This window comes from Miniopterus natalensis, chromosome 5, assembly GCF_054644295.1.
Source record: "Miniopterus natalensis isolate mMinNat1 chromosome 5, mMinNat1.hap1, whole genome shotgun sequence".
NCBI classification, from domain to species: domain Eukaryota; kingdom Metazoa; phylum Chordata; class Mammalia; order Chiroptera; family Miniopteridae; genus Miniopterus; species Miniopterus natalensis.
The window spans coordinates 54,147,746-54,161,381 of NC_142085.1; the positions used below are offsets into that span (position 1 = coordinate 54,147,746).

General features: G+C 34.0%; 1 long non-coding RNA gene across 1 annotated transcript; it reads left to right on the plus strand.

Annotated features, from left to right (window-relative positions):
* The first annotated feature begins 293 nt into the window (after positions 1-293).
* On the plus strand, positions 294-10,001 carry LOC107542782 (uncharacterized). Its single transcript, XR_001603748.2, has 3 exons — positions 294-683; positions 8,779-8,827; positions 9,776-10,001. It is a non-coding gene; the product is annotated as an uncharacterized LOC107542782 (long non-coding RNA).
* Positions 10,002-13,636: the final 3,635 nt, after the last annotated feature.

Sequence of the window (13,636 nt, forward strand, 5' to 3'; positions counted from 1 at the left end):
GCCGGCCCTGATTTATCGCCCCCGTGTTGTCACTTGGATGCGGGCGGCCGATGTACTTCCGGGTTCACACCTTTCTCACCCCGCTCCGCGGAGTCGGCGCTGGTTGCGGGCGAGGCGTCGCCCGCGCGGCTGCCCAGTGTCGCCACCGCGGCGGCCAGAGCGGTCTCTGCGCGGCGGCCGGAGCGGGCCGTGAGCGGGAGCGCCGGGCGGGGACCGGGAGCTGGCGACTCTGGGCGCGATGGTGAGGCGGAGGCTGGGGTCCCGGCGGCGAGTCCGCGCGGCCGGTGCGGGCGCCTCGCACACGCGGGGCCGCGTCGCCAGGGGGCGTCCGCACCTGCCCTCCGCGTATTCCGCGAACCGAGCTGCTTTGTAGCCGGCCGGCGTCGGGGATCCTTTTTGCTTCGGCGTTGGTGATGTAAATTCATGAATTAAAATTAAGGATTTGCGGCGAACGTTGAAAAACGCATTTGGATTTAGGTTGCTTTTAAAAAGAAAACCACCAAAGAAGAGACGATAGGTTTGCAGGAGTATTAACTGCTGACTGGAACACTGGATGCCGGTGCATTACGAGGATTTGTTCTCCAAAAACTTTTTTTTTAATTGCACGTTGGTAAATATTGAGTGTTTTCAAGTAACATCCTGCAGTATGTATTTAATGTCCTCATTGCGGAAATTTCTTAAATGTAAGTAATAGTAAGTCCGCCATTTTGAATTGTTTCATGTAACACAGGCTGAAGTCTTAGGTTCCTGTGTTTCCCTGAGTTCCTTTCTGTTCTTTCTGTGAAATTGTCTTCATCCCTAGGTTTATTTCAGGTTGCCAGGTATTACTGTTCACAGGACTAAATTATCCAGTGAGAATTTTTGTACCTACAAGGGTTAATGCAAGGGGAAATTATGCTCTTGTTTATTGTTTTTATTTCTTGGTCACAAATGCTGTGGAAGTTAAAATTACACATAACTAGTATTAGAAAATTTTAAAAAATTTACAGCATTGTTGGCAAATTGTGATTTAAAGTGACTTTACCTTGATGAAAAAACTCTCGTGTCATTTTTGTGCAGATGATTATTATATTTAGCTAGGCGGTAATGCAGAAAACGCTTTTTAAAATGGATCTATTGGTAAAGCAAATTTTTAAGTTCACGAATAACATAAAACATCACAATTTAATATTATAAAAGATTTCGGGAAAACTTTAAAATTTTAAATTGAATTTCTGGAAACGTATGCCAGTTAATGTGATTTTTAAAATATAAATTTAATTGATATGAAATGTATGCCTTTTTTTTTCTGCTGCACAGATTTGATAGAGTCGTAACTTAACAACAGAATATGTAATAATCAGTATTCCATTTAGATGAATAAATAGACCCTTGTCCATTTGGTGGACAATTCTTGCTTCCCAAGTTCTTTATCTCTGAATATATGAAATAGGACAATCCAGTGTGTCTGAATTTCCTAAAGAGCTTTAGAAATTAAGCTGACACAGGCCTCTTTCTAGTACTTAGAGGGATACTACAGAGAATAAAGATAGTACAGAGAATAAAATGCTTTATCTGACTTTGCCATTTTACAAATAGAGTCAACTCATCATTGCTTGGTAATAAAATGTCATAAGAATTTAAGGATCTGAATCAATTTGTAATGCATATTAATTACTACAACTATTTATAGATACTTTTCTATTAATAGATCTGGAACCAAATGACTCAAAGATCAATTTTCATTCATCCTTGTCAAATTGTAGTGTCTTATTATATGTCTGTGCCAGACTTCTCCCAGAAACAATGAAAAATGTGTTATGAAATTAATCAGGATTTAAATAAATCTGGGTTATGGGGGAAGATGCTGTCAACTGTACTTCTTTGTAAGTGAAGGAGATTGAATTTTAATATGGTAGTGCTCAAAGTTAGTCCAGAATTACTTATTTTAAAGTGTGTTGCATATGTAAATTCTAAAAAAACCACCAGAATTTTAATAAATATAGCGGATTTAAGGGTTTTTCCCCCCCATTTATTCTGAAGAAAGAGAAGATTAAACAGAAGATTACCTGTCTGATAGTTTGATAATGTTTGTTATCTGGTCATGTCTTTTTTTTTTTGTATTTGTAATACCACTATTGTAATTTACAAACTATGATTAAGGGGAAAATAAGTTATTAAATAAAACATGCTTAAAACAGCTGTCAGGTATAGCACTGATGTCTCTAAAATAATCGAAGTGTTATAACTACCAAATTTGGGGACTGTAAATAATCTTTAAACATTTAATCTATAGTTGAGTTGATTAAAAAAGGAAAGTAAAGTGGACTTTCAGAGATGAATCAGTTTAGAGGTAATTAAAGCTATTGAGTATAAAAGGGATGTTACAAATTTTTGGTCAGTTAAAGAATTTTCTTATTTGGTAATTTTTAGTAGAATCATATTTTCTTTTAAAATAGCATTGCCCATAAATGCCCGAAGTTTTTATATTTAAATGCTTTAGAACCTGTAACTGATTTTCTTGCCTTTTAAACTGACATTTTCTTTACAAATAATTAGTTTTCAATGAACCACAAGGTAAAAAAGAAATTTCTAGTTTGCCCAACAGAACAATGAAAATTCTTTACATTAAAAGATTAAGATTTATTTATTTGAACACATATAGGAATATATGCACTATAGAATCACATTGATTTGAGAAACTTGCCTACAATATATGTGTATACAGATTTGGATTAATCTGACAGTGACTCTATGAAGTCGCTGACCATAGTGCTGAACCAAGACAGCCATATTGGTAACTGCTAAATCTGACTGAAAACCACACAGAAATTATGTAGAGGTTCAAGTAACATCATCACTGTAATATATATATATGTATATATATGTATTTCATATATACTTTTTAATGTGTTAATTTTACCCAGATTTATTGGAATCAATCCGAAATTGTGGTAGAGAAATATTATCCTTGGCTGTAGCATTGATTTTGAAAAATGTCAGTATAATCAATGAGATCAATGCTAGAGATTTTCTCTTTCTTTGAAAGCTGCTACTTGCAGAAGAAGCCAAGATTTTAAAACCAGTTTGAGCAACTAATGAGTTCCTTCAAAAAGTAAAATTTTAGTTGACACTACTGTAAAGTTGAGTATGAATTTAATATTTGCAATTTTTGATTCAGGTTTATAGTCTGGCACTATCCAAACCATCGTTGAAACGTGTTATTAAAATCAAATTAGAAATGACTCACAAAATAAATTCTACTTGGAAACAATAATACAAGCAATTTTCTAAATAGGAAAATATACATTTTGGCATTATAATGATCTTGACTTAGTATTTTGGGGAAATTTTCTATTGTTTGAAGCAGGACAAACACCAGGCTGTCACTGTTTACAATATTACTGTGTTTTACATTGTGTGACTTGAATACTAGTATGAAACTGTTATAGAAATTACCTGAAAAGGAATGTTGTAATACATTTAATGTTTTAGTAAAAAGTACTATTTTAGACATAGAACTTTGACATTATTTTCCTAAAAATAGAATGGGTTGATATGCAGGATCATCAAATTAAGGGTCAAAGGTGACAAACCAGGACAAAGGGCATGCAGCTCATTTTCAAGCAATCAGTTTCCAGTTTTTCATGGCTGAACAAAAGCTTAATTATATAGAAAAAAGGACATAGTGTTGTATGACCAGTTGTAATGATGGAAAAACATGTTTTAAATTTTCTAGATGCTTTCAAATCAGTATTTTTTTTTTTACAGTGGAAATGCAAGAGCCAAAGTGCTTTTATATTTTTCAGACATTTCTTTTACATTTTTTCAGACTCTACAAAAATATTTCAACTAAAATATTTTTTACTGTATAGGTTAAAAACAGACTTTTTTGTAGATTAAAATTTTTAGAAAAACTGTAAATTATTTTCTATATTTTTACATTAGTCTCTTGGCATAATCTCCTCTGCTAGTTAAATTCCTATTGTTTTTATTTAATATTATGTGTATTATACCAGTAGATCACTGACAGTGACATAAAGATGAGCAGCCTCTAAAACGTCTCTCAATTTTTATTTTATTAAATAGAGGTGCTCAGGTTTAATTAGAATCTTGTTGTTTTAACCGTACCAAGAAGCTACGTTAAAGTTTCTATCTTAAAGTTATGGTGGGCCTTCAAAATATATGTGATTTGCTTTTTAAACAGGAATTTTCCATTATTTTGACTCTAATTTAAAACCACTATTTTTTTCCTTGAATTTGATGTGACCTCATCAATGATTCCACTGTGATCTTTATTTTATGAAACTGTTGTTTCATATTGTAGAAAATACAAACTATTTGCATTAGCAAAATCAACTGTACTGTGGCTCAGTTGTGTTACAACTTTCACATTTAAGTTAAAGAATTGTGTTTGCCAGTTAACTATTGTGCCATACTCAGTGCCTTTAAACAATCTATACAATATGCCCATTGACTTAATTAACATTCATCGAAGTTTATTTTCTAGAATAAATTATTTTTTACTACACTATTTGAAGAGAATTCTAGAGCTGCCTATATCATGTGAAACCAATAAAATTTCAATTGGAAAATGGTTGAGAAAGTTAAACTCATCTCTGTGATTTAGCCTTTAAGGCTAACTGTTTATATATTATAAATAATGAAAAATAAATAATGTATTATAATTTAATTCATAAATTTAAAAATGCAGTTTTGAAGTATTTTTCTTAAGTAATATAAATATTTTCATTCTCTCAAGAAAATGTTCAAAATATTTCACCAAATGTGAAGTTTGCAGTTTTAACACTCCAATACCTATGATTTTTCAACCGTATAAAGTCCCATGTAAATATTTAAAGTAGATCTTTTTAAAAAATTGTTTGTTCCTGTATATACTTGAAGGTACAGTATTTCCAGTTCTGGGTAAAATTACAATAGTATGTCCAGTTGAATTGCAACAATCATTTATACCAATTTTGCTTGTACAGAATTTGAATTGTTGACTAATTTGCAGAAAATAATTGCAGTGAAGGGTGTTAATACAAAGTAAACATTTCTTTAGGGGACAGTGTAGGAAAACATTCATTTCAATATTGAACTTCAACATTTAATATTTTACTTAACATGTGTTTTATGTTATATTTGTTATAGTAAATCTAAGTAAGTATTGTGCTTTAGGTTTCAATCTGGTGTTTGTATAGGATGTTTTCTATATGATTTTAAGTAGAGTCATTCAAAAACTTTACACCAAATATTCTAGGAAGGAAAAGTCACATTGTTGTCTACTTTACTTTTCAAGTAATGTATTTATTTCAATCATAGTTGAGTCATATTGTAAATAGACTATAATTTTTCTTATAAACCATAATGTGAATGTTTTTTGTAGTAATGTATTTTACTTACATTATTTTAGAAAATACCAACAATGAGAAACAAAAAATTTGTTTTCTATAGTATTTTTTTAATGTTGAGAAATTATAGTGATGAGAATAAGTAATGAAATAATTTCCTTTTTATTTTGGTAAATATTCTTGATTGCTAAATCATTTTTTAAGAACTTAAAGTAACTTGCATATTATTAATATTAGAGAGAAACGAACATAATGTAAACTGATGAAATAAAAATCTGAGTTGTACGTTATGGTAATATTTTTACTTATTACTCAGTTCTCTGGGCTTGACAACTTAATTGGAAATTTTTTTAAAATGAGTGTATAATGGGTAGTAGTAATCATTTTCCTTTGCATTGAACAGTTACAATAGTGGATTAACAACAATATGTAAAGTACTTGAGAAGGATATTGTTATATATTTTAACATGAGGAAGTATGAACTCTAAGAGTGTTTGTAATGGATAATGTTCATAAGTTAGGCAATTTTATAGCAGGAAGTACATATATTTTAAATAAAATTATTGAATCACTTTATATGCAGATAGATATTTTGCATTTAAAATAGTCAAATGGTTAATTGCCTATAACATTCTCTCTTTTTTGGAAAAGATAAATTGTAAGAAAACTTTGTATACAAATTCATTTATTTCATAAAAGACATTCTACAGATGGTTTAGCTAGGTTCAGAAATTCATTAAGTCATTGATTCATTTTAAAAATGTATATTAAAGTCCTGGCTGGTCTGGCTTAGTGGTTAGAGTGTCAGCCCATGGACTGAAGGGTCCCGGATTCGATTCCAGCCAAGGGCACATACCTCGGTTGCAGCTTGATCCCCAGTCCCGGTCAGGGCGTGTGCTCGAGGCAACCAATTGATGTGTCTCTCTCATATCGATGTTTCTCTCTCTCTCTCTCTCTCCTTCCCTCTCTCTGAAAAGCAATGGAAAAAAATATCCTCCAATGAGGATTAAAAAAAAAAGTATATTAAATACTAAAGAATGCCAGGATTAAAATGATGAGATAAATATATACAATCCCTGCCACCATAGTGCATAGAGTCCGTTTGGGAGATAGAACATTTTCTTGGGCTATTATGGTCAATTACAGTTTATAGTATGGATGGTAGAAGCATTGTACTCAGTGTGTAACAATGCGAAAAAGATCTAAGTGAAGATTAAAGTGATGAATAGGTATTATTCTAGTGAAGGGTCAGGGAAGTATATTCTAGCATATCACAACTTTAATTAAATTTTTGTTTTTTAATATTTGCTCCAAAGTATAGTATTAAATACACCTGTGTATAAAATACAAATAGCTGGTGTTTGATTATTCATGCATTTAAGGAATCATTTTAATTCTTTATTGTTATTTCATTTCAAATAGTCACCTATAGTAAGACTATGAACATTTAGTATTATAAATAATTTATGTAACATTTACCTATCTCATTCCTATCATAGTTCAGTAAACATTGGATGGGTTGTAATCATTTAAACTTAATTCTTTTTCTTTTATTAACTCTTGTTTTTGAAAAATTTTATACCATTACTTAATATCAGTGAAATATATCAATGTCTGTGATATAATTCCATCTTTTCCTTTGAAAAAGGATGATAATATTCAAACTATAACAAAAAAAAAAAAACTATATGTGAGTTTGGATAGTGAAAAATCTGAACATACTTACCTTTCCAAATGATTGGCTCATTTTAAACCCAGAAAGCTCATAGTTAGAGCTCTTAAATAATATTATGCCATTTGATTTCCACATTTAAAGCTACCATTTATAATCTATCATCTGAATTATTTAAAAATTGTTAGCAGACCCCATTGTTTTTCTGTATCTTTACAATATGTTGGTGTGAACTTTTCTGTAAATATAAGCAGAGAAGATTAAGCAGGGCAGTGGGCTATTAGAATAGAAAAACATGAGCTAGGGTTTTGTTGAAATTTTGTGTAATATTTAAATAAAGCCCTACTAAACCAAGTGTACAAAAGAAAATATAGTCTCAATGTAAAGGAAAGCTCTATTTCAAATAAGTTTTAATAAATTTTGTTAACAAGGTCTGTCATCATCATCTGTCTTGGTTGTAAACACAGGATAACTGAAGGATTTAATGTAGAGTTTCACATGCCTTTTGTTCACATTCTTCCTCTATTCTTTTTAAATCTCACTCAGTGGAATTGTCATTCTTTATAAGAAGAATCTCGGGTCAACATTCTCTATAACTCTGCACTTGGAGAAGCCTCCATTTAGGGTTTTTAAAAAAAATCCTCACCCGAGGATATGTTTATTAAATTTAGAGAGAGAGGAAGCGGGGAGAGAGAGAGAAACATTGATATGAGAGTGGAAACATCCATCAGTTGCCTCCTGTCCATGCCCTGACTAGGGATGGAACCCGAAACCAAGGTATGTACCCTGACTGGAATCAAACCCGAAACCTTTTGGTGCATGGGATGACACTCCAGCCAACTGATCCACACCCACCAGGGCCCTACTTAGTTTTAAGAAGAAAATTAAATTGCAACTTAAAGAATTTGCATATAATGGCTTGTTTTGTGTGAGTTGATTTAGTAGATATAGCATATAAAACTTAAGAGAACAAAGACAACCCTGGGTGGTAGCAGGTGAGTGGATACATGTTCAAACAAATCTATTTTCCAAATCTTAATAACTGACCTGAGGATAAAAATGATAATTCAGTGGTCATCAGGAGTTTTTTTCCAATTGCTATACTTCATTACTGGGTGAACTCTTCATTGCAAGTTTTATTGTATTGTGACATTGCTAGGACATATATTAGAAGTGTCAGAACTTACTCATATGTTTTAAACAAGAACTGTTGTTGCTTTTTAAAATCTGGGTTAATGTATATTAGATACTTTTATTTTTAAAATATACTTAATGATTAAATGAATTATTATTAAAGTAATTTTTTCTCAAAGAATATTTGACTGTAACAGACTACTATCAATGTTGTAGTACCATGATTAGATTCTCATGACTTATCTTCTAAAATATATCTGAAGAGAACAGTCAAATAAGTTCATCAGGAAGCACAATATTGTAAGTTAGGTTGATTCTTAACTGTCATTAAAAAAAGAATGGGATTCTTGAATTATAGTATAATATTAAACATTTTCAAAAAATTTAATTGCATCGTTCATGAGATTGGGGTATTTGACTACATCTTAATGGTCTTCTTTAAACCAGAGTCCTTTAATAGGCATGAAAGGCAAGTTTATGCCAATTGGTTATCTATCTAATTTTCTAGGTGAGTCTTAAGTTTGACTTCACAGAGTCAAAACCTAGGCATTTTATTGCTTTCTAATGAGCCATTAAGCTGATGAAGAGGCAATTAAATAGGCAATTAATGTAGTACTAACTTGAGCTTTCTGGTTTTAGGTTCTTCAGAAGATGATGAGGTCATTCAACCAGGTTTCATCAGCCCCAGGTTAGTCTTTTTTTTCTTCCCAGTAAATATTTTACATAAATTTATGTTTGGAAAGATCACTAGAGGCATATGAAAAAACTTGACAATCTTCAAGAATTCACTTTGGCAAGATGGGTACCATATCCTACTGTACTCCAGATCACTCTGTCCTAACCAGAATGCATGGATGAAATCTTGTAATTAACTCTTTTTCCTCCTGATTTTAGCAGCACTGGATTTTGTGATTATTTTTTCCATAACTCAAGAAAAATAGATAATAGATATTTGTATGCTTATGTACCTGAATGAAGAGTATTTGTAGCTTGTTCATTTTTGGAACACCCATAGCAAATAGGCTCTCACAAATATAGGTTGAATTAATTTAAAGATAGAGACTTTGTGCTGTTTTCAAATAACTTAATATAAATAGCACAATATGTTAGATATTTTTCAGAGAATTATGGAATTTCACTAACCTAGGAAAGCTCCATTTATGTTGATTTTCATGAACTTGTATCATGTTTGTTCCTCATTATACTGCAAAAATGAGTCATTTGAACTTTTAATGTATTAAACCTGGACTCTTTTTGGTATATATCCTTTCATTTGTTTAGGTGTATTGTAAAACCTAGATTTTTGATAAATGTTTTCTTAAATTATTGAAACTCACTTAAAACTTATGCTATTTTCAGTATAATTTTATTTGATAATGTAATACTCTGGCTTATGCTCTGATGAATTTAATATTTTGGTTCTGTTGACTGATTTATGAAAACACATTTAAAAGCTGTGGTATCACCAAGTTTATGATCATTAAATAAGTACAAGTAAAAAGATGTTATTCTGTTATTAAGCTTATCAAAATTTAAGATTGGTAGGTAGCAAGAGGAAAATAGTAGGGATCAAAAAGTTTAATGAGGAAACCTCTGATAGGCATTGCCATTTGACAAACGCTTTCCTTTTTTCTAGAGTGAATCCTTTGACATGGAGATGATGCTCTAATGAGTATCATGAAAAAGAAGATTCTGAAAAGTTGCTACAATATTTTAATTTACCAACTAGTTTCTGATAACTATAGATTGTGGTTTTTCTGTGGAGGCAAACTGGAGACAGTCCAGATACCTTTTTCTTTTCTGTTGGGAAATAATGTTAACACCAATGTGTTAAGTGACTGCAATAAAGTTTCATGTCTGTGTTTCCTTGTGATTAAAAAGGGGTTGTTCGGGAGAGGTTCCACTTTCACCCAAAAAGAAAGGTTATTTCCAGGGATTACCTTTAAGCTGAAATACTTGAACATCAACTGGTCTAGTCTCCTCAGTTTGCAGATGAGGTAACAGGTCAGAGAAGCTTAGTGATTAGTAAGGTCAGCAAATGGCACCAGAACTCTGGTTTCTAGTTTCTAGCTGGATGCTCTTTCTCCACAGATTTGCTTCCCACAAAGGCATCTTTAAAACCTGGAGGTTTCTTCCCACTTCCCTCATCTTTTATTCCCCACTGTTCTTTTCCTTCCCATTTTCCACCTACCTACCTGCCCCCTTTCCCAAATAAAGCCAAAGTGGAAATATTAAAGTAAATACCTGGAAAACAATCCACCCTCTTATTTCAGTTGTTTCTTTTGATGAGATTAAGTTATAAATAACCAACTTTCACTCATTGCCTTGGAAGGGAAAGATTACATGTTTACATTACTTAATGTCACTTCTATAGACTCAGAATATTTACTGAAAAAAAGACGTTTAAATTATAAAGCATACATGTTCAACTCATTCAGATGAAAAATACTCATTTTTTTCATATAAAAAAATGAAGCTTCCTTTTGTGCTGTTCTGGCCAAAATAACGTAGTGTTTATTACAAAATGATTTTTCTAACCCATTTCTGTCCTAATTAAAATCATTTAACAAAGTATTTGTTGAGCACAGTTCAGGAGATACTTGGGAATAGTAATAAAAATTTTTATTTTTCCTTTTTGTTGGGGGAGTGTGGTAAAGGAAAAGGATTTTTTTTCCTATTTCAGTTTTTTTTAAAGAAACTCTACAAAATGGTGCTTCTAAAATAATGCCCTTTTTCTGAATTTTATTGCGCTAAATACTTTGCTGAAACATAACTGATCAAAAAGAAGAAAACATTTGCAAATTTTTTTTGAAGTGAAAACAATTTGGAAAATTTGTATACTAATCAGTTCCTGTATTTCCATAATTTTATTTAAGTATACCTGGAGAAATGTGTTAAGATATTTAAAGAAGAAATTTAAAGAGATTTACAACTGTGTAAAAATTCTCAAATGGGAACAATTGTGCCAGAACAAAAATGCCAGAGCATTTTCCTTCCAGATAAGGAAATTAAATGAGAACGGAATTTTACTCTTCGAGAACAAAAACAAAATGCCCCCCTATTCTGAAGTGCTTGTAGTATAAGATCAAGGCACCCAGCCCAGCACTCCTTTCATTTGATTCCGTATTGTAAGAATTTCAAGAAAGTTATTTGCCAAGTAGCTTGCTGAAACCGCAGTGGGAGGGATTGGAGACAGTTTGCCCGACGTGCAGCTTTGGAGCTGGAAACCTCAAGAGACCAGAGAGTGGGTTCCCTAAAATCGCCCCCCGCCGCCCCCCACCCGACCCCCTTGCCGGACTAGGGCTCTTCCTGACCCTCCAAAGACGCGCGGCGATGTTTTCGGGGCTGCCCTAAAGTGCGGGCGCCAGGAGTCTGAAGACCTTTTTATTTTAGGCAAGGCTGAGGCGGGCGAGGGGAGGCAGTGGTCACTTTCTCGGGTTCTCCTGATTCCTTTCCCCTTGACTTTACTTAGCTTGGATTTCCGAGACTGGCATCTCACACACGCAAAGGGATCACACTAAAAACGATTATATCCAAAAATGCAGTAAAAGTAGACTGTGCCAAGTGTCTTCTTCCATCGTGGTGAAGGCCAGGGTTTCCTTTGTTTGGTGTTCGGGGGTGGGGGGTGGGGGGTGGGGGGAGGACAAATGTAAAAATCCATTAATTAGCGAGCAATCATTAGCCTCCTTCGGAAGGGTTCCACTTCTTGAGAGGAGTTGGTGATGTGCCGAATAAAGGGAAGGCGACTGGAGAGAAAAAGGGGAGAGGAAGTGTCGGGGGTGGAGGTTTGAAAGGGCAGCTCGGCTGGCCTGGGGGTCTCGGCGACCCGGGGCGCGAACTGCGCGTGAAATTACAGGGCTTGGAGAGCAGCTCGGGCTGCAGAGCCGCCTCGCCGGCCGGGAGAGCCGGGTGGAGCCGCTCGCCGCGCCGCGCCCCTCCTCCTGGGCTAAGAACCGGAGCATTGTTTCTGCTTTGATAGAAGTTACTCGTTGCTTATAGGAAAACAACCACGGTGGGCTGTGGCACCCCTTTGGGCTCCTTGCATTATGCTGTTGGAATTAAAAACAAAACTAAACAACAACAACAACAAAAACGGCCGAGAACGTGTACTATGCTTTTTAAATGGCGAAACCTTAAGTTTTGATAGCCAATGATAGGTTATTTCCTTGATTTTTACCCCCAGTGAGTTAAAGATCTTTGTAGCTATTTGAACTCATTTTAAAAATATTTTGGAAGAACTATGATTAATCAACCTACTGAAACATTTGGCTTTCACAAATATAAAACATGCGTTTTGAGTCAAGCACAGGTCTTTCTGGCACTAAAAACAAGTAGGAAATGAGAAAAAAATTAAAACCAGAAGACTTCAGGAAGGTGACAAATTGGAAAGCATTCTAGGAGATTCATAGGACCATTTTATGTGAAAGAAGCATTCTATGAGCTTAAAGAGATTATGTTGAGTTTTATAAAAGGATCTTAGGCTCAAAAGATGGGGGTGGGGGACAGAAAAGACGAATCTATGTAAAATACAGTGACATATCCCTGAAATGGTGATACTTTGTTTCTCACTGTGTCTCCTCCCTTCACTTTTCTCCCCAATTTCCTTCCCTCCTCCTCCCTCTCTTCCCTTCTCTCCCCCTTTGCACCCCCCCCCCCAGGTATGTAAACGCAGTTGCCCAAAATTCTTTGTGAATGAACATTAGAGGATTTCTCAGAGTTCCCATTTGGAAAAAGCCTTCTACACAACTTGAAAGGCTGATGTCCCTCTCAGGAAATGAATGAGTCGATAACCTCTGACACCAGTGACCAGTCCAGTGAACCCTACCTTAATTCCACTAATACTGGAGGCCCCCAATCAGGCAAGACTGAATCTCCTAACCAAACCATGCTATGTGGTTCAGTTATGGTATTTCACACTTTACATCTGTATTGATATGTTTGAATTTCATAAAATTTAACAATAAACAAGGATTCAGAATCCACCTATATATTGTTTCTGGTTTTATTAAACTATTTTCTACTTAAACTTACAGATAAAATATCCTGTGCTATAAATACGTGTCAGTGACAAAACTAAACTGCACTGGCCTGTGAATTTTATGACAATTGGTTTTACATGAATAGTAGCTTTCCCCCTCAATTTACATGAATACGCTTTTCCAGGTTATTTTTCTGTTAACCAGATGTTTTTGTGTTTTTTTAAAGTCTTTCATTTAAAGTATTTTTAAACGACACATAATTTATTTTGGTATTTTCTGTGTTGTATTATGTGAAATGTTTAACCTGGAATGAATGCCCTTGTTAAAGTTACTTCATTATAGGTCAATGTAATCAATTGCTTTTTTATTAAAATAAAGCCTAGTAAATGTTTTGTTAACAAATTTTTTGAGAGCGTTGAGCTTTTGTTAACCCTTCAAAATCATTTGGATTTTCAGGCGTTTTCTTTCCTCCCTACCGTAGTTATGCCCCCCAAAGAAAATGAGAAAACTTTGCCCCC